General features: G+C 41.0%; 1 long non-coding RNA gene across 1 annotated transcript in view; it reads left to right on the top strand.

Moving 5' to 3' along the window:
• Positions 1-5845: 5845 nt before the first annotated feature.
• LOC129205983 (uncharacterized) overlaps positions 5846-25770 on the top strand; it is a 39166-nt gene continuing 19241 nt past the window's right edge. The window contains exon 1 of the long non-coding RNA XR_008576941.1: positions 5846-6117. This is a non-coding gene — a long non-coding RNA (uncharacterized LOC129205983). The remainder of the gene's footprint in view (positions 6118-25770) is intronic.

Below are 25770 nucleotides of genomic sequence, written 5' to 3'. Positions count from 1 at the left end.
AAAGCAACACAAAGAGAAACTATTGCGGAGAGTAATTACTCTCTCGTAATCCTCCAAGCTCGCCTTGCCACAGCACCGCGCCATGAGATCCATACGAATTCGGAGGTTTCTACAATTCCCTTTGCCATGCTCTGATGTGGAGGGGAAGGTTGTTTTTATACGAAGGCAATCACTTACCCTTTATTTACTGTGAAGGATGAGAATGGGGGACTCAGACTCCCAAAGCTTTTCACAGTTGGTTTTGTTGTCTAATTATTCTGTGGAAGAGCTTTTCCCGGCAGCGCAGGGCTGCATCCTCCGCAGCTGAGCCTGGGGGACTCCTGCCCTTGCAGAAGGTCTCTCTACAAGTGAGTCTTTTGCGGTGGGATAATACTGCAGCCCATGTGCCTTTTTCACTTTGTTTATTTATTTATTTTTAATGGCATCACATGAATAAAGAAACATGCCTTCTCTATTGTCTTTTGAAGGCAGATAATTGTGTTCCTGTTGCATTCACTATCGGCTTGTCATGCCCAAATGAATTTACGTATATCTGTCTGTCCCTTCAAAAAGCAGCCCTCCCGAGTTTTCCCAGTTGTTCAGTCAGTCACAAAACACTGTTGTAAAGCAAGAGCTGCTTTATGTTGTCTAAATAGATGTGGCTCTTCTCTTGTTCCCGCTGTCAGTCTTATTGTTAAATTGCTTTGAATTTCCAGTGAATTAAAATTCTCCATTCCAAGGAGAAAGAAGTTATTACTTGTAATTAGGATTATTGGATAGTATTATTTTTCACTCTAGACTTAATGACTTATGATCAGTACATGTTCTTTCATTAGTTTAAAATATTCTCATCATCATTCTGATATTGTGATTTTTTAAAATAAAATATTTTAAAGTCCACTTTAAACAGCAGAAACACACGTGGCTTCACGGGCTACGTTACAGTTGTGGATGGCTAAACCTGAGCCTGTGTCACCACTCAGACTGAGGAAGAATCCCACTGTGACGGGTTGCACCAAGGTACGTAATACACTGTAAGGTCAATTATCACACAGGATGCATGACACTGAGCTTCACGAGAGATTTCCACTTGGAGTTGACACTGAGTGGGCAATCAGTGTGGCAAACTGCATTTCCACCTCTTTATCTCCATCTCCCTGGAAGGAAAACGCTCTCCTTCAGAAACCTTTGTGGCACCACTCAAAGTTCTATACTGGATGAGGAGTTTGTGGAGGCACCATGGCCTATAGAAATAGTGTTGGACAATGTTGTGTGCTGCAGCCCGGAGAAACTCTTCTTTCCCCCACCTGCTTTTGCATTGCAGCGTTCCAGCAGGATGATTTCTGTGATTGAGCAGAAGGACAGGCACCACATTTCATCAACTGCATTTAATGGATGGTGAGATTAAGGTAGGCATTGGTCTCATGTGGTTTGGTGAGAGAAGCTTATTAACGTAGCATAGGAAGCCAGGATGTTGAAAAAAACACTTCCCGTAATTTGGAAGGTAGATTTTAAAGTGTTGAGCTTCAAAGGCTAGAAACAATTCTTTGATCTTCCAAAGCCTGTAAATGAGAGCAGTGTCTGCAGGATGCAACACATATCCAAACACTTGCAAGAAATCTAAATGGAGTTTTGAAGCAGCAAAAACCTTAAAAAAGAAAGGAAAAGGGACATAATTCAGACAGTCAGCCCAAACAAAAGCATCGTTGTCTCAGATGTTTTTTGTAGACATTGTACAATAACTTATTAACTCAAAAATAAACTATTAGAATTGCCAGCTGAATTCCTGAAAAATGAGAGGTGATGTTTTAAAAAAAAAAAAAAAAATAGATGTGGACCTGGAATAAGAAAGGTTTTAGTCTGTGCAAGTTTCTGAAAAGATCACAGCCTCAAAAACAGAGGAACATTTTTAGGTGGGAGGAAGTAATGAAAAACATTCTGAAATGTTTTTGTTGTGGTTTTCTGACCTTTTACCAAGCGCTCCAGGCCTGCATGAAATGTCAAGCTATGGGGTGGATTTGTTTGCTCCTAGGTAAAACATGCTCAGAGAACATTTTTATGATGACAACTGTGGGCAAACGACACTTGGAGGCCTCAGGTGGGCCCTGCCATGGCCAGCCAACCTTGGGCAGGGTCTCCGGGGTAGCATTTAGCTTGATGTATAACTCTGGGCTCAGCTCTGCAGTGACGCTTAGCTACCTGGTTCCCAACTAATAGAGTTAAAAACTTAAATACCTCCATAGTTTTGGACCTGAATTACTGAGAATGCTGGAAGGGGAGTATGTATGAGCAGTATACTCATATTCTTTTCAGAGATGTTTTTGGTGCATCAGAACCAAATTGCTGAATTCATTTGTGTATTTGCTTATCTTAGAGTGCAATACATGACTGGAGGATATATCCCAGTCTGTGTGCCTTTCCTTCCTAATGTCTTACCATCAATTACAGCATTAGTTACTCATGTTTTCTATTTCTAAATACATCTGGAGTTTTGTTTTTAATTATTCATTGAGACAGAGACTTATTTTTTACCAGAGTTTCTGAATGTGCTCTTAAAAATCTTGGAGCCAACCTGTGACAGCCAGAGGAAAAATAGGACTGGACAACAGAGTCTGTGGTGTCAAGGCAGTTGTGTAAAGAAATGAGGTAAGATTCAGCGTTTGCTTCTAATGTGCTGTCTCAGGGTATCCTATTGGAATTTCGTAAGACAATTGCTTTTTATAAACAGGTTGTGACAAGCAATTACATGCTGCTCCACACATCTTAAGAAAGGAAGAACAGAATAATTGAAAATAGGGCTGGGAGAGCTCTCAGGAGGTCATCCACTCCATCTCCTCACCCAGGTGGTATCATCATCACACTAACTACTCCTGGCATATGTTTGCCTCACGTGTTTTCAAAAACCTCCAGTGACGGAGGTCCCGCAACCTGCCTAGGAAATGCTTTCAGGGCTTATCGCTGCTTAATGTTGGAAACTTCTTTCCTACTGCCTTGCTCATGCCCCCTGTGAGGCCAGCGTGACACCTTTGCTTCTTTCCAGGCTCCCAGGGAGCACAGGGGACAGGCATTTCCTTTCTTCTACAGCTACAAGTCCATCTGTTTGGAGACTGCTATCATGATTCCTCTTAGTTTTCTCCTTTCTAGACTAAACAAATCCCATCCTTTTTATCTTTCCTCATAACTTATGGGGTTTAAACCTTCCCACATTTTTGTTGCTTTCCTCTGGACTCAAATTGATCTGTGTCCTTCCTGAAAGCATTGGCCCAAACCCACATTTCAGTGGCTACACTTTCTCACCCTGATACTTGTTTTGCAAGGGGTGCTCATTGCAGCAAGGATTTTCAGGGGCCTTTTTTAAAAGTCTTTGGTAAATGCCCAGTCCTGGATCCAATCTGGTGTTTGGATAGGCAGTACAGACGAGAGGAGCTCCAGCATCTTTGCTGAACTCCAGTACCCTAAGGAGCGCTAAATTTTAAATGGGAAGAGGAGAAGAAAGAAAGATGGTAAAAATTCATAGTGGCACCATTTTCAAAGGTATCTGATTCTTAGAAATACGTTTTACTGATCTGTGTTGGTCTCCAGCTGTTTATGTCAGCTAAAATTTCTCAAGCAGTGCTTCTACAGAAGTGACTTCCCAGTGCGAGCCTTTGAGCATGAGAGTGGGTCAGGGGAGCCAGCTATGACGCAAACTTCAGCTAAACAGCCCTACAAAATTCATGATGTATGTATTATGGGGGTTGACCAAGAGGATTCTCCCCTCCTGGAAGAAATACTGACATTTTTGGCTTGTATTACACTGTTTTAATCCTGAAACCTCCATTGATGGTGGCAAAACACCCACTAGCGGTCATGGCCAGAGTGTCTTAGAGTAGGTTTCTATCCCAGTTGAGTAGGGTTAGGATGGAAAAAGGTTTCTCTTCCCAAAGCAGCTGAAGGACTAGATAACTTTTCCAGTTACATAGCTCTCTCCCTTGAGGTTAGGCAGCCCAAACATCATCGTCCGAGTGAAGATTTTTGGGAAAAAATGTCAGCAGATAATGGTTTGATTTGGTAGAAACTTTATTAATTTGAGAGGAAAAAAAAAGGTGGTGGTTTGCTATCCTCTCCACTGGTAATGTTAACTGGTAGATAGGGATCCCTTAAAAAAAAAAAAAAAAGCAATTATAATTGCCTAAATATAATTTTTTAGGTTCCCAGAGCTTTTGCTGGGAACTGAGCTGATATTGCAGCTTGTGCTGGGCATCTGGAAAATAAAATGAAGGGAAATAGCCTCGCTTTGAGTATGTGAGGTTAAACTTGTTGCTACCTCTCTCAGGTTGGGATTTCTGCATCCAACAGATTGCACACTCTTTTAAGTAAGCAGAGTTTCAGTGTTTTCTGCCATATAGTGTAATACCACATAAAGCACGAGAAAGAAAAGGAAGTTGGCTAATGCTGGAATTGTTCTGGTGTTTTCTCATACAACAGAATGGTAAATTGTTTTCCTTGGCTTTCTGGAAAATATCTGACCTTGATACTTCATATTCAATTTATGTAAACAATTACAAAAGCATCTGAGCCAAATAGAAAAGGCTATTTCTTGAAAACCTGCAGGGAATGCACATGGGAATTTCCCACATGCTGTGGCAATCTTAAAAATACCTCCTTGTAACCCCACAATATTAATGATTAACTCCGGAACTGTGAGTTTTTCCAGACTTCCAGTGAACTCAGTGATTTGTGTGTTCAGCTGCATGTATCAGGGAGAGGTAGTAAAAAAAATTAATTTACCACTTTCAGTAACTTACATTTAACAAACAATCTGCTACGTTTTCCCCTTGAAATTCAGGGATTTCTGCAGATTGTTCGGCTGATAAATATCACGGTACGGGAAATGTTGTTTTGTGGCTAAGCTGTGTACTGAGATGCTCTTGCAAGAACGAGCTGGAACCAGTTTTGTTCTTCACAAATTACTCAAAGACAGAGCTGCTTTGCTCAGGACACTCACCCACACATTGCAGCACGAACCTTCAGAGATGTGCTGAACATCATTGCGTCTTGTTTATATACATCTGAAATTCAGTATTAGTGTTAGCTTTGTGAATTGTTTCCGTTACATTTGCTGGAGAGAAGTAGCAGAGTGCCCCTTGAGAGGTGATTTCCCAGAGCAAGCAGGGCTTCTCATGCAAGGAAGTTCACATCACACAAAGTCTGTTCAGCTCATGGCATGGTGGGCAGCACCGCTGCCAACAGTTTGCAAGTGCGAGCTGCTGCATGAAGCTTCGAAAGATGCTGAGTGCCAAACCCTCACCTATCTACACCAACAGCCTGTCCCGTAATAGTTAAGAATATTCAGCCTCGTGGATCACTTTTCTTTATCTTTTCTGATCTTGTTTAATGTAGCAGTGTGGTCTATCAACCATCCTCCTGCACTGCTTGTGGTGGTGATAATATTTTTATCATTACAATTTCTAGAGTGCAGCTTTTTAATTAATTCAACTTGAGAGATTGGAGCATAGCTGTCATAGGTGCCGAGTCAGTACGCATCTTTACTGGGCCAGAATAACACTGTTTTGGAATACCTTGTGAACCAGCACACATCCATTTTGGGTTTTTTTTAATATTAATATATATACATCATTTACTTGTATGTATATAATTTAATGTCTCATTACTTACCTCTCTCTCTCTCTCTCAATCTCTCTCTCACTCTTTATTTATATAATGGCTCCTCTGGATGCTTCTTGGGTCCATACAGGTTGTTTTTTGCTAGCGGGGCAGTCCTAGCATCCTAATGACACAATCACACACAATTCACAATCAGACCATCAGAGCTTTGCTGCAGCGGATGCTGGGAACTTACCTGCCTGCAGTCAGAAAAGTTAAATGTCTTTACAAACTGGACTGGGAAACCAGGCAGCTGGAAGTAGATGGTAGTAAAAAAAAGAATCAAGCTTTAGCTGCACAGAGAAGAGGAACCAGTTTTTCCTTCTGGATGGGAAGATACATGTGTGTGCGTGTACATGTGAAAGACAGGGATGATGAAGAGATGAATTTCTTTCCTGTGATTATCTTCTTTTGGGCTAGCACGGACATGAAACAGAAGATACAGCCTTGCTAGACCTTCCATGGGTGAAATGGTTTGTGTGGAAATAGCAGGTAGGGTGGTGGGTTTGTATGCACAGACTGGGTCTCCAGCAAGTTGCACTGAAAGCCGTGTTTGTTTAATCAAAGTGATTAAAATAACTTAATCTGATGAAGTACTGTTAAGAAATTATTCTAGTTATGAATCTTGCATTATTTAATGACCATTCTTGAAACTTCTTCTCCTCTGAGCAGCTCATTTAATGAAAAAAATGGTTTCTAAAAATCCGGTTGGCTTCTGCTCCTTCCAGTCATGAGTAGTGACCTGGAAATCAGACCTAAGTACACCCAGAAGATTCAAAACTCAGGAAGTCAGGTAGGAAGAATAGACACCAAATCCTTAAAACCAGGACGTTGCAAAAATACTCTCAAAACACCTTTTAAACAACGGGTGGGGACATTCTATCTTTTGTAATATTTAAAAAGCCCTGCATTAATATGAATCTACAGCAGTTGTTTAAAGGAAGAACATGTAGAGATGGGTAACTGTCGGGCAATGAAATCTCATCTGAGAAGATGCCAACCTTTTCAAACTTTACTATTCTTGGGCTCATAACGTTGTGGGCGTAATTCACTGCTCATCATCTTTGTGCATGCATATAGCTATATATAAATATATGTATTAGGTTTTTCTTCTTCTGTGCCTAATACACAGAGGATGTGGCTTTGTTTCAGCCCTGCTATGACATTTACCTTTCCGTCTGGCTGTAGAGACTCACATGTTCAGCTCGAGATCTTCTGAGTTCGGTTGTTGTTCTGAAGATAGATGTTGGTTATCATTTTTGTGGGGTTTGGTTTAGAGTTCAGCCTGTGCTAGGACACATGTGGTCGGGACATCTTGCCTCTGTAGCCAGGAAGCAGATAACCAGCTGGTCAGTTACGGTACATCTCTCTCTATCTGCTTGATTAATGCAGGATATGGGTCTGCCACAGCTTTTACCTTCAGATCTTGGCTCTTCAGTTGACTCATGCTTTCATCCTCACAGAGCTTAATTTTCCTCCCAGATATGATTTATTTCACTGTTTTTTTTTTCCTTTAAAAAACCCCCAACACAACCCAAACAAGCTTAGAAGTATCCAATTACTGGCACCAAACTCTTGAACTTTTGCCCCATTCAGTGTTTTCCATTTCCCATTACGTTCAGTTTGACTGGAGCCACATGCTGTCCCCCTTCCTAAGCTGGCCATTTCCTGCTGGAAAAGGCAGGGACAGACTCTGCATTGACTGGGAGAGGAATAATACCTGCAGTTCTCTCTGTAACCTCTATGAATATTATACTATTGTACATGTTACTAACATTTGTAACCCCCCCCCCCGAGTTTTGAAAAGTAAGAGTTGGGAAAAAATTGCTTACATATGTCACTCACTGTACTATGGAACTATGGCTTATTATTATGGCAATTTAAGAGCTTCACCTTACTGTCAGCTGATATGATAAAACCGTATCATATGGAGCTTGGAGTTCAGCAGCTGCCTTTTGTTCTGTATCCTGCTACAGATCAATCTCCATATGTTTTACTTCAGTTATGATAATTGCAGATATAAATTTAAGTGTCTGCCCTCTTTTAAAGCTGTTGACTCCTTGTTTCCTCCAGCATTTTCGCAGCAGTTAGGTACTGTAGAAAATATTTCTTTGACTCCTTTAAGAATTTTTATGTTATAGCTGCATTGACCTATAGGAAAGCCTCTAGGAAAAACCAGACACCTGATTTTACCCTGTTTTTCCCAAGTTGTTCTTTACGTTACACACCTCTGTTCTGTCACCTTTTACTTGCTTCCCTCTAAATTGAAGGCTGTTATACTGCCTTAAATCTCTCTGCCTATGGGAGTCTTTTTAGGCTGCTGAACATTGTAATTAACCACTTTGGACTTTTGAGGTTTTACTGCATGTACGCTCTGCTAAAATTCAAGCCCAGGTATGGCAAACAGAGTTCCAGATGAAGGTGTACCGTTAACTAACATAATGGCATTATTCACCCAACAATGCTCCTTTTTAATGACTTTTGTTTTTACTGTTGCTGTGCAGCAGTCAAACACACCTTTTTCCTATGTATTTTGGCAAACAACAGGCATTAACTTTGAAGATCAAGGCACTTGAGATTTTAAGGTTGAACATCCATGTTTTATTTACTTTATTTATTTATTTATTTACTTTTATTTATAAAATAAAAATTCGTGCGAACCGCATGAAGTTCAACAAGGCCAAGCGCAAGGTCCTGCACATGGGTCGGCGCAATCCCAAGCACGACTATAGGCTGGGCAAGGAATGGATTGAAAGCAGCCCCGAGGAGAAGGACTTGGGGGTATTGATTGATGAGAAGTTCAACATGAGCCGGCAGTGTGCGCTTGCAGCCCAGAAAGCCAACCGTGTCCTGGGCTGCATCAAAAGAGGTGTGACCAGCAGGTCGAGGGAGGTGATCCTGCCCCTCTACTCCGCTCTTGTGAGACCCCACCTGGAGTACTGCGTCCAGCTCTGGGGGGCCCAGTACAAGAAAGACATGGAGCTGTTGGAGTGAGTCCAGAGGGGGCCACAAAGCTGATCAGAGGGCTGGAGCACTTCTCCTGTGAGGACAGGCTGAGAGAGTTGGGGTTGTTGAGTCTGGAGAAAAGAAGGCTCCAGGGAGATCTAATTGTGGCTTTCCAGTTTCTGAAGGGGGCCTACAGGAAAGATGGTGAGGGACTGTTTATCAGGGAGTGTAGTGACAGGACAAGGGGTAATGGGTTTAAGCTGAAGGAGGGTCGATTTAGATTAAATGTTAGAAAGAAATTCTTTATGGTTGGAGTGGTGAGGCACTGGAACAGGTTGCCCAGAGAAGCTGTGGATGCCCCATCCCTGGAAGTGTTCAAGGCCAGATTGGATGAGGCTTTGGGCAACCTGGGCTAGTGGAGGGTGTCCCTGCCTGCAGCAGGGGGGTTGGAATTAGATGGGCTTTAAGGTCCCTTCCAACCCAAACCATTCTGTGATTCTGTGATTCTATGATTTTTCAGGTTTTAGTTACCTGACTGTAAGTCTCATAAGGACTGAGGAACCCCCAAATCACCTTTTAAATTCACGAGCTATGCCTGTTATTCCTGGGAGGAACTCTTGGCTAATGTGTCTGGAGTGGCCTCGGTCCTTCTCCTGGTGGCAATGGGTGCAGGTGAGCCCAACTTCGCCCCGTGCCATTGACCTGAAGGTGAGGTTTGCACAGTGCTGAGGAGATCCTAAGCTACAGAGCGCCCAGTCTGATGGGAGGATGGGTCCTACCTTCCTGCACTCCAGAGCTGTGCTTTATTTGGGGATGAGGCAGGCTGCAGAGGATGCGCTGCCCACTTGGGTGGGCAGATGGTGGCTGGAGGAGATAGTCTGCTACCGCCACTAAACTGGGTGTTGTTGACACAGCAAGAAACTGTGAGCTGACACTGGCTGTGTCACAGCACCATCTGCAAAAATATACTGTATTGCACAGAGACTGTAGCAGAATTAAGCAAAGGTGTTGCAAACTGTGATAAAGTACATATTAAACACACAATACTCTGGGAAGGAATCTAGTAGTTCTTGCTGAAGGACTCCTGAAAAGATCCACCCAGTTTATGGTTGCGATAAAAACATGCAGATAAGGCATTGGTATGTCCTACCCGGTGGATGGAATATGGATTTGAAGAAGAGTGGTGTTGTGCCTGTACATGAAGCACAGGCTTGCTAGGATTTATTAAAATGCTGTGTGTTTGCCTCTTGGTGGTTTGGTCATGACCATGAATAAGACAGCTCAGCCAAGGGGAGCCACAGAGATTTCAATTCTGACAACATTAACTAGGGAGAAAACCTGAAATGATGCTGATATTAGTCATATAGATATCTCTGATGATGCACAGTAACTATGTATGAAATTACTAGGGATATGGAGTAATCGGCATGAATACGAGAAGGTGATCATCTAAGATGGAAAAAACTACCACATGTAAAGCCAAAACTTTGATGATGAATGTGCAGCCAGATCTATACTTGTATTAAAATTCTCATCTGTCCAGTTGTACGGTGAAAGACATTTTTCCCCTTGAACAAGTCCGAAGGGGCTGCGCAACATCTGAAAGTTCATGATCCGTAGCTGTCAAAAGAGGCTCTGACTTTTAAATAAGGCAGCTGGTGATCAGATGCTGTGACTTGCTATTTATTTTGCAAATCATACCTGCAGACATGTTTCCTTAGCAAAGCCACTGATTGTGACAAATGTGTGTAACAAGTGCAGTCTTCTATTGATTCTCACATTCTATTTTCTGCTTTTGGTGGAGACAGATGGAATTCAATTTTCTCACAATTACTATTAGCCAAGAATAACATCACTTAAATCAGTGCGGGGGAGGTGGAAAGTTGCAACTACAAAAACACACAGCCTGAAAAGCTGGATATTGAAATGTGACTTGCAAATAACCATAACTGATGTGTTATCCAGGCCCCAATTGAGAAACACACTTAAGCATTCTCTGGACTCAAAGTGTTATGTCCTACTGACATTGTACATGTGGCCTTCTAAAAAAAACGATGATCCAGATTCTTCTTGTAGGTTAGTCTCATGGCGTGACTGATGCTTAAATGGTAAAGTTTCAGGAAGTTTTTCGCTAAAAATAAACCCAGGGTAAGGTTGGATGTAGCTAATCCTAATGTAAGGGTAAGCAATCGTACAAAATCATTGCTTACCTTGCGAAACATTAAAGGAAATTCTTAAGAAATTAAAATATTAGTCCATAATGACAAAAGAAGTCAATCATTAGGCATGCAATAAACCAATCATTTCCAAATATTCAGGCTGTTTTAGATCAAAATGCTGTGAATTTAGAGAGGATGCATTGCATAGCTAATATACAAGTACAAGAAAAATCCTACGCTCTGTGAATTAAGTAAATCAAGTGTTCAAAATTAAGAAATACTTTAATTAAAGATTTTCTTGAAATCCCAGTTTGACACTGATTCTTTTGCATCATGCTGAACTCTCAGATGATGTGATCGCAGGTATTTTATTCCTGTTATTAATTATGGCCTCTGGTTTTGTTTAGTAACTAATATGGGATTATTAGTTTCATTCTAGGCTTCCTTCTGTCCTTCTCATTGTTACAGTATCTTAGCAATTACCCCAAACTACTACGTTTCTGTTCACAATAGCCTTGTAAAGAGACATTATTAGATCTATCATACAGATACCGAATGGAGCCAAACATTTCTGTGTCAAAAAGGCACCAGGATAAGATGATTATGATCCCCTATTTCAGACCCTTTAGTATTTTATAGTGCTTTATGTGTTCATAGCAAAGATCCATGGAAATCATACAGCTGGTCTCTGTAGTAAGACATGTGAAAAAGTGAGATGACCAGCCAGTGGTCATCCATGAAAGACTTGTCCCATAATACGTATGAAACCTATGGCTTAATGCCTGATAAATCCATTTTTGAGGGCAGATCACAATATCTAGCAGAAGTGGCATCAGGAACTCCAGTTCTGCTCCTGCATACTGGGACAGGGGTTACACTTCCACAGGTTTTTGGAAGTCACACTTTTAAACCTTAATGATTTGACTGAAACTGTGTAAGATGAAGTGCCTGTTTTGGCCAAGTTTGGGCAAATATTCATAACAGCAGCAAAATGCCTCTCCTGTCCCTGAAATGATGCTCCTGTCGTATTTCAAGCCCCCAGAAGCATTGGGGCAAGCTGGAGTATTACATTTTGCCTTTTCACATGGCCAAAACAATATTTTTCCTTAAGAAACAGCAGAACAGCTTTTGATGAAAGCTTTTCCCCAAAGATGTCAAGGCAAAAAACCCCCCAACAAAACAAATTTTCTTCAAGTGAATCCACACATTTGTGAATTATGAAGTGCTAATCAAGCCGCCTCTGTCCGAGCAGTCACGTTTTGCTCACAGCATGAATGTGGAATAATTGAAAACTGGAAATCTATATTTCTTTGTGCAGCATTTATCATTTCTAAAGGCACTCAGCCAGTATGAGCGATTCCTCTTTCAAATTGGGCTAGGAAAGCATGAATGAGGTGGCTGCTCAAAACCTACAGCTACCTCTGGAGCGGATGGCTTGTGGGGTGCACCGGGCGTGGGAAGGCAGGGTGGTGTGACAGACCCTGGACGCCCATCCGTGCTGGGCGAGGGTTGCACGTGGCTGGGGACACAAAGCGTTCGCCCATGGCCGAGTGTGCCGCATTGCGGGAAAGCGTGAGTCAGGCTCTTCACACCTGATCTGCCGCTGCTGGTTCCTCCGGTAAAGGACTGGCTGCGTCCCTGGCTCCCTGATTTTCCATCCCTTTGCACAGTTGTTTGCACCAGAGCGAGGTGGCTGCACAGCCGTGGGGTGCTGGGGCCACCAAAGTTGGTCTCTGCGGGTGTGGGGTGCCACTTCTCCTGCAGCCTTCCTGCACCCTCTTTGCCCCTGTGGTTCTTGCAGTGACATGTTTTCACTCTTGCAGTGACGGAGCCGTATGTCGAAAGCCTATATTTCAAGCTGAGATTGCATCTTTGCTCTCCCCACTGTTTTCTGTCATTTGAATGTTTCTCAAGAAATTACTTTGTGGGCTTAAATTTCTCACGTTAAAACCCGACCATGTATCAGTATCTGATACATATTTAAATAACTTTCCAGTGCCCTTGTTTAATTCACAGCACTGAATATTCACTGAAGTCAAATTGTGAAGCACGTTGGCGTCAGGATATTTCCATACCTCCCCCTTTTTTTTTTTTTCACTTGTAGCTTCCAATTCTAACATCCTTGTTAGAAGAAGCAAGTAAGGACAAAATAGTTTGAGCAGTTCTTGCTGGGAAGGTATTTCTAAGCAAAGACGTAACAGGCTTAAGATCTAAGTACACAAGACCTGCAAAAACTGGGATGTTAAAATAATTGCAAACCCTACAAATGAGACAGAAGCATAACTCTTTTACTGCTCTTGGCATTGGTTAAATCTACAGAGGAAATTGAAGATTTTTACGATTCTATTAAAATCTGTTCAACACATTCAAAGGGATGATAGCGAAACATAAAGGGCAGTGTCTCATATGTTAATGTTAACCTGGCAATATCATTTATATTGAAATTTGACTTGACTTTCAAGCACCATTTGAAAGGTTATTATATGTGAAACTGAATTAAGCAATACAGCTGAAGTTTGCCCTTTTATAATTTAAAATAAGAATTGTATTTTCCTTTCCTCAAAAAATAAAAAGAAAAACAAGTGCCCTAGGACTGTGCCCGGCTCTACCTCCTACCAGCAAAATCCCTAGTTTGTTGGGGGGGAAGGAAAAACAAAAGCAGGTGAAAAAGGCGTACCCTTAGGGCAGGGCTCTGGTGCCAGAACTGGCTTATGCCAGAGTGCACATTAATGAGGCTGTTTCACCTTTACACTGCAGTGCCTGAAATTAGATACTCCTCCACTCTCCAGTTTCTAAGTCTTGTATTTCCATCCCTGTCTCTATTAATTTTGGGCTGATGAAATCTTTTCCCATGCCATCCCAACCTTTACCTCTTAGACTGCTCTAGTTATTTGAAGCACAATACCTTGTTTAGCTAAGCTAGCCTGCTATGTGCGTACGAGCCGGATCAAATAAACCCACTTCCGTCACCTCTTAACTTTTCCAGGAATTATATTAAAAACTAACGTCCATCTCCCTAAGGATTTGTCGCTCAGAGTCTCAGCAAGTCTGCGTAGTTTTGGTAAATAGCTTGGAAATTTTAGAAGTTGCATGAAAACATTCTTAACCGAGTGGGACCCCAGAAGAAAAAACAAAACAAAAATACCAGTCCTCCTCATCCTGAGATGACCCCGGCAAATGCAACTTTTTAATGAGGCAAGCTAGTTCAACAGAAACCATCAGGCTTTTCTGAGAATCTCTCCACTGCGCCTCTGCCAACTCTACCACTTTGGGCATTAATCTACCAGATTTCCAGGCAGCCAGAAAGTGCAGACAAATGGTCACTGTGCACGCAGCGAGGAGTCAGCCCCCGCCTCTGCGCAACAGCCGGGCACGCCAGCAACTTTAGACCTGTGAATATTGGCACGTTTGTGCCTGCTGTCGCTAATAGGGGGGGCAGGAACATGTCAAGCAAACAGAATCTCTGACTCGGGCAGAGAAGACGGTGCCTTCGACACAATGTAAAGATGGGCTGCAGATAAAAATAGGGATTTCTGGTCACTACAACCAGACTGTTTAATGGAACAGGGAGGAGCTGTCAGAATTTGTCTTTATGAAGAACGATTTTTATTAAACTGGGAATGGATTTTCCTAGTTGAGGTATTCAGCACAAATGGAAGGAAGATTTGGAAATGGGAAAGACTCCCTGAGGTTTATTTTTGTTGCTTTGCCTATGGCAGTATTTTTCAAAGAATGGATTGTGTTTTGGGGAGACAAAGAGGGGCAGGGAAAGCAGCTTCAATGTCATAAGAATTAGGTTAAATCTTTATTACCCCCTAATATGCCCTTTCTAATTGAAATATTTGGCTTTGATATTGGGAGATGTATTTGTATTTTTGAAAAGAAGGCATAGATGGATCAAATGTCCCAAACTGTCTAGTTCCCAACTCAAATAACTGTGTTTCCATTACGTATTCTTATAACTGCAAGTGTGTTTAAATTCATCTATCTCTATTCATCTAATTTTTTTCACCGTGAGCAGTCCTGTCTCCACTCTCACCAAAGTCATGCTTCCTGCGATTTCAAAAGTAAACAAGTTCAGAGGACATGAATGGCAGCAAATAATGTAAACAGGAATTCTCATGGTAATTGTACCCATGCTCTGCTATACTTAGAAGTGGAAGTCAAGTCAGTGTTTGGTGAAGCAAATCTCCTACAACCAAGAAGGAAGCAGAAAAATAATCAACACAGGGGTCGGTCGGTCTGCAGAGGAAATCCGAGGTGCAGTTTCACAATACATCGAGTCCACAACAATATCAGTTCAAAAGTTCCCCTTCTGCCTGACCTTGGCCTTTTGGGAAGGGTTGGGAAGAGGAAAGGTTGTTTTAAAACCAGATAGTCCAGTAAACTGATTTGCAGTTTGGCCTTACAGAAACATGTGCTCATACATCAGGGGAAGTGGTACAGAGAGGAAATAAGTCTGGGCACAGCAAGATCTCCATGATGGAGCCATGTGGGCAGAGTTTGCTGACAGAGACAGAGGGATGTGGAAGTACATACCAAGAGTAAAACAAAGAGATAGCTATTAGCATGTTCTTTGATTTCAGATATAATATTTAGCGAGAGTTGGTAGAGCCAGAGTTCCTGGACAGCCTCATTTCTGGTGGGATGGACTAATTCATGATGAAACAGCTCTGGTGTCAGCTCTGGTTGCTCCTTTCCATGTGATGTTGCTGTGCAAGAGCCATCTGCCAAGCTGAAGTGTTGTTAGAGTTGCTTTGGGACTTGTGAAAAGACACAAGGATTTGCGTGTTGGGAGAAGGTGGCAGCAATAAACGTGTAGTTCAAGTTCTACTTATTATGGTTAATACCGAATTGCACTTTATCGTGCAGATTTTTACTGTCCTTGGTTGTGTGTTATTTCTTGGTTATTTTGGTTAGACTTATTGAATGAAGCCCAGCGTTGACAGCCACCCTCAGCAATGTCTATAGATGCTTCCCCGCAGGTGAGAATAACAACGTTCAGCAACACTGACATCTTGTGGCTGATGAGAAATGACTCGGGCATGCCAGGTTAGCCACGAACCTACCTTCGATTGTGTATTTAGCATCTCCTAAAATAGGGTGATGCTTAAAGGGATGAGTATCAGAAGTCTGGAAACGAGAGGTTAAAAGGCAAAAAATGCATAAAGGTGCTGGTTTATTAGTTGACTGAGCTGCGTGTGTGGATAATCCGGCTGCGTGCTAATAATCCATTTGGCTAATCTTCTCTGTGTGAATGATTCCCTCCAGAGGATGGGGATAGAGTCTGGGATGTTTCACGTGACAAACAGAAGCTGTGGCTCCCTGCAGATGATCTTCTTTGTGTTTTCCTCCTCCATTGGGAAGCTGGGAGAGCAAATACCTCTGGAAAAGGCCCCAGGAGGAGTTTTTCTTATTACCTATTGTAGCCGCCAGAAATAAGATCAGCAAAGCCAGGCTGTGAGTCTCTCCCTCTCAGCCAGCTGAGATTTTTGGAAAAAGGTGTGGTAGGGAAGACTATTTGTGGGAGCAAATCCTGGCTGGCTGGAAAGTTGCAAACTCTTCTGCATGCTTAGGCCACTGGGGCTTAAATATACCCTGTACAAAATGGCCTTAACCTTGAATTATAGGTAGGATGAGAAAATCTAATTTGGACTCCTATAGATGGTGGATTTTTTGGTCTAAAGATAGAAGTTTTTGACTCTGCAAGATGTGATGGTCAGCCTTGGACATTTCAGTTGCTAGAAGCTTCTTGGATTGCTTCCTTGTTTGCATATGTTTTTGTTGCTAATGAACATCTGTATCCACTTTATCAACTCAACCCAGTGATGAAATGATTACCAAACATGAAATTAAATGTTATGCAATGGTCTTTTGTAAGTATCTAGAGAACTTTCGTGCTTCCTTGAGTATGCTAGGTCTGGGATTGCAAGGAGCAATGACCATATGCTCTGCTTACAGCCCGTGCTCCTTGAAGTCAAAGCAGTTGTCTGATTCGGGGCCCATATTGCATAAAATACTTTATGAAGCCTGGGGGAAGAACAGTAAAAGGCCACACCTAGCTGCTGGTTGGGATTAAATTGATTAGGAAAATCTCAAAAGCCCAAGACAGACTGAAGCTGACTCAGGCTTGGGGTGATATTTGCTAATTGTCTTGGGAGGTGAAGAATAACGTTCTTTTCCTAGTCCTGGAATGAATTTACTCCCTGCCCCCTGCTCTTGTTTAGAACTATTTAGAGTAACTTTACCTAGTAAGGATGTGAAAACAAACAATGTGAAAAATAAATGATTATGCAATTTGTAGTGTGCTTGGCTGTACTACATAGTGTGCCTTGGCACCTTTTAATTCAGGGCATTAAGTCACCTTAAAACCACTGACATTCACAAATGCTGTAGTTTAGTATACTATGTAAAAATTCCAATTTAAAATGGTTGATACCATGTTTTGGGGAAAAATACCCTTTTATCTGCTCTGTTGACTTCACTTAATAATACAAAAGATTATTCTTAGTTGATAGGAGTAATCTGGAGAGAAATCTATTATTCGATATAATTTAAAAGTGGGTATTGTGGAACTTGCAAGAACCGTTCACTCATGCTGATGTTTTTCTCTAAAACACATCTTGTTGTATTGTCTAACTATATTAAAATCTATCACAGTGAACCACAGATGTTTGTTTCAAAGAATAAAAAGTGCTCAGTTCAGCAGAAACTTGCAGCAGTATGCTGAGTTAGCACCTTTCAAAATGCCAGCCAACTTGGTGTGAATTTTGTTTATTTAGTCTCTGAAATGTATTATACTGACTTCAAGAAGAGTAAAGATCTCTAATCCATACCCCTCATTTCTCGAGCACAATTTTCATATATGATTTTCAATATATATTCTTTTTCATTGATCACTGACAAAAATGAAAGATATGCCACTGTGTAGCACTTGGTGTTATGTAAAGCAACATCTTTATTTCCCATTTTATATTTAGAAATATTTTTTTTTCCCTAAACCAGTAGAGATATTGCTGTTTTAACAGCCCTCACTGTAAGCTGAGCTTATAAAATTCCAATGTCTTTGTAATCTCAAATAGGGTACAGCACAAGCAAATGATTTTAAGCTTGTGACCACAACTTTGACATTAGCATTTGAAAGAAAGTCATCAAACAGTAAATTACGAGTGAATGATGTGCTTCAGTCCCTTCATAACTCACTTGCAATGAATCTGAGTGGATGCATTGTTTCCAGAGTTCTAAGCATGGGAAAATTGGGATTGATGTTGAAAATATGTTCTAATTTCATCTTGAACAGTTACACTGTACTCAGTTGAAGCTTGGTGAAACAGCTGAAAGTATGGACATAAGGCACTTTTGGTAAGCTGTAGGCATTTGTAATGTAAACTATTCCCTTATCATCATCAGGGAAGGTGAGGCAGAGAGATCCCTGAGGTTTTCAGAGATATTCAGCTGTCAGCTCAACTATGTGTCAGTCAACAAGTCAACAGCATTTCTGCATTGCCAAACAGCCCTACATCATTCACCCCTTGTTGGAGCAACATTGGTGACAGGATTGGATTTCTGTTAGCTTTGACTCCTGCTCATGTATTCAGCCTACAACTATTTTTTCGCCTCTCACATTGTATGTTTTCATAACATATGGTCTTTCAACTGTAGGGCTAAAAAACCAGATGTCCACGGCTCTTTCGGTCAATACAATCAGTTATGCTGCCAATCATAAGTCCTTTAAACACTGCTAGAGAAAATTACGGAGTTTGTTTTCATATCCCTAGTCTAAACCTATTTACCAGACTCTTAATGATGCTCTAAAACAATATCTGTACATTGCCTAGTCATATACAAACTGCTGTATTTTAGCTGTTAAGTAACGGACAAGCAATGAAGCAGCTGCTGAACCATTGCACTGGGGTTTTCTCTCTCAAGCTGAATGACAGAATTTGCCAGGTCATTTAATCAATTTCATACTGATTTAGACTAGGTAAAATCAATCATCTTAGCTCATAGATTTTGTAGCTGGAAAGATTGTGTCGTCCACATTATCATGCCATACTTTAACAATTTTTTAATTGAAAAGGAAAAGATCCTTTCTACTGTCCACAATGTGGTAACCCAAAACCTGCTAAACTGTTGCATGAGACAACTAAAACTATGATTCTGAAATGACCAATTGATAAAGTAAGAGGTTTTGTGGAACAATTAATCTAAATATGGATCTGAACTGTCAGTTGTCCTCAAAAGTGAGTTAAGATAATCCGATCGATAGCTTGATGTGTAGGGAAAAAATCCATACAATGTTTAGAGCTGTTGATTTTTTATGTATGTTTTTTAATAAACCATCTGGTTTCTATATTTCACAGGCAACACACGCATTGAGAAATTAAAAAAAAAGAAGTTTCATTCTCTATCTACAATGTAATTCAAACTCAATATAGATTATATTTACACTGAGATATACAAGTATTTGTAATGTTTTGAAGGAAAGTCGCAAACTTAAACTTTGATTTGCACAGTGGATCATAAGGGTGAGAGGAGGAAGGGCCAATAACCAGTCTTATTAACGTGACTCTTACAAGAGCCAGCCTCTGTAGTCCTTTGTTAAGCAGGGTTTCCTTTTGTATAAAGGGAATGTTGCCCAACTTAAAACTTAGGGCACAGCCATTCAGAACCAGTGTTTGCCCTCGAAGGTAAAGACATGATGGTCAGGCCCTGCTGACTGGGGTCAAGACATCAGGAAGGTATGTACATGTCTAACATTTAAGCATGAGAGTGCACTCTTAGGTACCTGGCCTCCTTGCATGTGGTCAGCAGAAGTCGTGTTCGGATGCTTCAGTTCCCATTACAGTGGGAATTCGTGGGGATTTGGGTGCCCCAGAGTGACCCCAGCAACAATCAACAAGGTAAGCTAGGAGCTGAGAACAAACTCTGAGAGAAGGGTCGCACCTTGAATCCCAGCTCCCCAGGTGCCTTGCTTCGGGCTGCAGTGAGGTACCTTCATCCATTCTCCAGGACCTCAAGACAGACACGCTGCCCAAGAGTTTTGGATATTTCAGTTCTTTCATGGTTCATACCTGCCTTGTGTGTACGCTCTTTACAAGATGCCTATCTCGAGAACAGCCTTGGTACTTCTGAAGATAAAGTTGCATCCAATGATCAGAGCAGAAGTCTTAGCTTTAAAATGTGCTCATTAAGAAGCTGAAATTTATTTTTTGTAATACTATGAAATAGCTTGTGTCAGAAGACACTTGCCTGGAAAGTGAGACACCCAAGTTCAATTTCTCCTTCATTGTGTGGGGTTCAAAGACCTACCTCCTATCTCCTCTGAGAGCAACTAACTGAGATGCTCTTGGCTGATCTGAGAGGTGGGATTTTCACACCCCCTCCTTGTCGCTTTTCCTCTTCCCCTGTCCTGCTGAAGTTGTGTCTTTATGAAGAAAGAAATTTAGTAACTAGAGGAAGACCTAGAAGATCCATGGCTTTTTATTGTACTGATCAGAGCTTATATCTGAGAGGTTTCCTCTGCTGTTCTCTAAAAACCTTCCTTCTGCAAATTATCACTTGTCCCATAACGAATGTCTGGTTTTCAAGAGCTATTTATAATTTTGTCAGAAGAAGGAGGTCTGTAGGAGAAACCCACAGAATAACAGTTTTGCCAGTCATGCTTTTCCCCCATATTGTACAGCTTATTATGGAAAGATCCGTAGGAGTGACCACATATGACCATGCTGATGAATTTTTCCCACTAGTGTATTTCATACCTGTTTTCTAGATTCTTTGATTTTTTTCTAATACAACTAGAATTTACTTAACACTCTGAACACTTGAATGTTAAAGTAATTTCACAAACTAGTAAAATATGCTCAAGACTCGTGTTTTGAGTGCAATTCTATGGCATCAATGAAATGGGAGCTTTCAGGGAGCAGATGGGCATGAGTTTCCAAGTCACACAAGGACTTGGTGTGCTTTTCCTACTTAATTTGATACTTATCCTCAATATGGACTTCATAAAGTCTGTATTGCCTCCTGCATGGTTCATAAAGTCCACGTCAGGGCCACGCTCCAGAACAATGCCACACTTTATAAAGTGCAAATTGGCTATGCAAACTTTATTAAGTATACTAAGCTGCTATTAATGTCTAATCACTCCCCAACAGATTTGCCAGACTGCTACTCAAAGGCATTGCTTTCATCATGTCCAGCAGCTTAAAATACTTTTTACTTTCCGATTCCAGCATTTTAATGTTTCATGTGCCAAATAAAACTAGGAAAATGTCAGCGAGGTGAGAATACCTCTGTTGTTTGACTCCCTTGGTGCAAATATTAAAACACATGGCTTGGTTTACCTCAAACTGTGCAGAGAAGTCCCATCGTGGTGATGGGACTATACCTATGTAGAATTTGAGGTTAATAGATTTCATAGCGTTGAACCAGGAGCTGGGAATTTTTCAAAGCATGCAGTTCTGTATTGAGGATGGTAATGCCTATTTAAAGATTAACATCTGGCACCAGATTCACAACAGAACATAAACCACATTAAAGGTCTTGCTCTCAGCACCTTGAAGACCCATTTTGTTGTCAGCTGACACTTCTGTAACACCTATCTTTCATACAGAAAATTTCACAGAGTTCCAGACATTTGCTTGTAGCCATGTGCATTTGAATTGCCTTGGTCTAGATAGAGAGCCATGAAGTGAAAAGAACTTAACTTACTTAAACATAGGCTGCTTCTATCTCAGACAAGTCCTCTAACCCACCTGGCTATGGAGTAAAAGTGAGAAATGACACATTTCCTCCAGGCTAATTTTGTGCTTAGCCCAGCATGGCAGATACATATGGAGAGTACAACCACATGTGGCCTTGAAGCCAAGTTAAGGGATTGGCTTCTTTGCAGATCTTATGGTTGCAAGCTCTGTGCTGAGTTTCTTGGTATTTTTCAGACTTTAAAAAAATCTAGTTGTGTTCACTAACAAATATTTTGATAAACCTGTAGTCCTAGGAAGAACCGTGAGTGTTACAAATTTCATCATTTGAGGCTCCACAGAGTCTGCTAATGCCATTCCATGATATATTTTTGTCTGAAATGTTATGATTTGTAAAACTGGAGGTATATGGTTTCTGGTTAGTGGCATAGAAAATTTTCATTTTTTGAGCATGTGTCAACTCTCCTTATTTTAAGCTTTCCATCCTACAGGACCATTTTATCTGCTATGGCTGTCTGGAGATGTTCCTTTCAAGTTGGCAGAGACAATCACCATTTAACGCCATTGCTTGCTACCTGCTGCTTTTCCCTTCTTCCAGTAACTCTTAATCATTCTGTTTCCTCTGTCTTACTGTTGAGGACTTGGTGTATTCTTAGGATTTTATCTATGGGTATGGTAGCCACATATATACAGCATCATTCTTGGTGTACATCTGTGATTGTTGTACTCAGTTCTGAATTCAAATATCTTTAAAGGAGAGGAAAACCTACAGGTAAAACATCAGAAGATTTTGAGAACATCTCATCTGGAGAAAAGGAGGCTGAGGGGAGACCTTATTGCTCTGTACAACTACCTGAAAGGCGGTTGTAGCCAGGTGGGTGTTGGTCTCTTCTCCCAAGTAACAAGTGACAGGACAAGAGGAAATATCCTCAAGTTGTGCCAGCAAGGTTTACATTGGATATTAGGAAAAAATTCATCACCAAAAGGGTTGTCAATCATTGGCACAGGCTGCCCAGGGAAGTGGTTGAGTCACCATCCCTGGAGGTATTTAAAACATGCATAGATGTAGGGCTTAGGGACATGGTTTAGCGGTGGAGTTGGCAGTGCTAGGTTAATGGTTGGACTTGATGATCTTAAAGGTCTTTTCCAGCCTAAACAATTTCTATGATTCTGTCATCTTATGTGTGAAGCAGGATCTAGAGTTTTGTGTAGTTTTGAGATCCCCAGTATGAGAAAGACATGGACATACCAGAGTGAGTGGGGAGTCCCCAGGATGGTCAAGGGACTGGAGAACATGAAGTATGAACAGAAACAGAGAAGGCAGAGGGAGATCTTACTGCTGTGTCCAGCAACTTAATCAAGAATATAGACAGAACAAACCAAGACTCTTCTTGGAGTCCTGTGGCAATGGACACAAGTTGAAACAGAAGAAATTCTGATTAGATAAAAGAAGAAAGGTTTTCACCATGAGGCTGATCACTTAGCATAGACCTAGAGAGGTTTTGGAAACTCTGTCTCTGGAGATATGCAAAACTCAACAAGTCCCTGTGTAGGCTGGTCTAGCTGGACCTGCTCTGAACTGTTTTTTGGGCTAGATGACATCCAGGGTGCCTTCCAACCCATATAGATTTCTGTGCTTGTATAAGAAAAAAAAAATCTTTATTAATTCAGTATCTACCAAGCACAGGGGTACACTGAGAACCATACAAATACAGAGAAAAGTGTTTTCTAGACTGAAGACTCTATGCTCCAAATAAAACAAAGCCTTGTGTGTGTGTATAGGGGCTGGAAGTGCACTGAGGTGAAGTGATTTGCTGAGGTCCTACTGAAATTAAGTGATGGAACAAGAAAAAGAATTGTCTCATTCTTTCCACTGTTTCAGTTCAGACCATGGTGTATGCAGAAAGCATTGTTAGGTTACACAGGATGGAAGGATTGCAAAAGTAGGATTAATGTTTTGGTTTTTTCACTTACAAAAGATATTTCTGTCTATGACATTTTGCAGCAGTTAAGGAAAAAGTCCCACTCACAGCAGCGTAATATCCAGATAGACACCCTATCACTGTTACATGAGCCTTTTCTGCTGAAGATGCAAAAACATTCTTTTTATTTCTGTAATTTCCTCTGATTACTCCAGACCAGTTCCAGGCAATGGGCTCCCCGTCAGTTGTCTGCAAAATCCCTAAATGGGGGTATTTAGGCAGTTCCAGTGTTACAGGATGTGAGAATAAGTTTGTTTGCAAAAGTTACTTGAGCAAAGTAACTCTATCTGTATTCTCTCTCAATGGACCACAAGTTAAAATATAGTATGAATATTGAATAACTAATTTCCAAGGAGATTTACTGTGACTTGCAAAATAAGACAAATAAAAAGTGATCCCTTTACATATATGATGCATTCTGATCCATCCCCCCCCACCCCCTCCAATAATTAGAAACATGGTTTCACTGATACACTTTACAAAACCATTCCGGGGATTCATGAATTTAAAAGAAAAAAAATAAACTGGACGTGAATAATTCATACTTAAATAGCTCTGGGCCAAGATATTGCTTCAGTATTTCCAAGTATGCAGGTTTTATTATTCTCTTAAAGTATGAATAAAAACAAGGTTGTTTTATCACACTTGGACTAATCAATGATATGCCCGAAGCACAGTTGGCAGTAAATGATCCATTTTAGTTTAAAACATTTTTAAAATCGATGTGTATTGTAAGGGAGTCATAAAAATCTTCAAATTAAAGGTTTTTGAGCCATAAAAACAAGTAATATATTTAAGGGTTTTTTAAGGCAGTAATGTTTCCAAGTAAATAGGAGATGGGCCAAGCAGTTCCCTCTGAATTACCGTTCATCAGGTTTTCACACTCTATTAAGGTAACCTTCATGAAATATTTCTACATTACACTTCATGATGTAATTTGAATGCATTAGAATTAATTTGCCAATAAACTGCAGGGAAAATATGGAATATGCCACCCCCAAAAGCTTATGAACTCTCTCTGTTTAGCTTGGGTCACATTCACGAGGGTTTCCAATGTAAAGTTTGCAGGCAAAAAATGACTCCTGTGACTACAAGGTTTTATTCAGGAGTGAGCTCTTTGCGCAGGGAGGGGAAGCGATGCCGTCTGTGGGTCTGCGCACTGAGTTCAGGGCTTTTAGTCTGCTCAATGAATGCAATACACTGGGAAACCAGTGAGTCAGTGCTAACTTTGTAGAGTAGAGACAACTTCTTAAAAACAGCCCTTTACCCACCCCAGGCAAGCCCCTCCATGACTTGCTTGGCCAGCCAGCTTTTGACAAAGTGTATTGTGGTGCCAACCCACCAATGAGTCCTTTTCCCTGTTTAAAGCATGGATTACTTGCTGGAGAAGATCCAGAGCTGGCCCTTGGCTGTATGGATGAGGTTTAGGCAATGTGAGCTCACCCAATGACATCAGAAGGACTGCAGGTGTGAAATAAGGTTTGCAGGGCAGTGCCCTTTAGGACAGGGATTTTTGCTTTGTCCAGTTTTTTATACAAATGCTTAAGGTTGCTTCTAATTTCTGCCACCCACCTTTGATGATCTAACAGGACAGCCAGGGAATCACCTGGGAACATGGAGGAGAGATGATGTAAAGTTTTCTCATTCTTTAGTTCCAACTCTCATTCACATTGCTGGCAGCTTCACCGTCTGCATTTCTAAAGAACTTCTCACCATAGGTTTTACTTCAAAGGCAATAGATGTTCCATATGTGTTCACGTCAGACATGCCGTATTGAGGTTTGGAGAAAATCCACTGAAGGCGAGACTATGCTTCCAGTGTTTATGCTCATTCCCTTTGGTTATAGTCAATGAGAATGAATGGAAATACTGACAACAGGATGTATTTCGTGGTGGGAAAACTGACGTGTGGTATCTCATAATCTTCATAATTATTATTTCCTTTTTAAAACTTACATAAAATATATGAGCCAAGTACATCAAGAGCTGAGTTCTTCTAATCCTCAGCATTTTATGCAAATTAACTGGCAAAAAACCTAGCTCAGCAAGAAATCTTTCCCACTAAGCAGGACCAGAACTGGATGTGTCTGAATATCAGGAGACAAAAATCCCGGTTTGGAGGATTTCATTACATTAGTGGAAATGAAAGCACGGAGAGCCTCAGAACCAGGACTATTCTCATGGGATTTCTGATTTATTTACAGACCCAAGAGGTCTGCATCACCAGAATGAAGCTGGAAGTCTCTCTTACTTCCTATGGTACTTTTTCTACAGTACTTTCTTCCTACAGCACAACCAACTAACTTCTATAGCACTGAGGTCTTGCAATCGAACTGTCACAATCTCCCATTTGTAA

The sequence above is a fragment of the Grus americana genome, chromosome 4, assembly GCF_028858705.1.
Source record: "Grus americana isolate bGruAme1 chromosome 4, bGruAme1.mat, whole genome shotgun sequence".
Classification (NCBI taxonomy): domain Eukaryota; kingdom Metazoa; phylum Chordata; class Aves; order Gruiformes; family Gruidae; genus Grus; species Grus americana.
The sequence above is the reverse complement of the archived record's forward strand: the minus strand, read 5'-3'. Positions and strand labels throughout refer to the sequence as shown.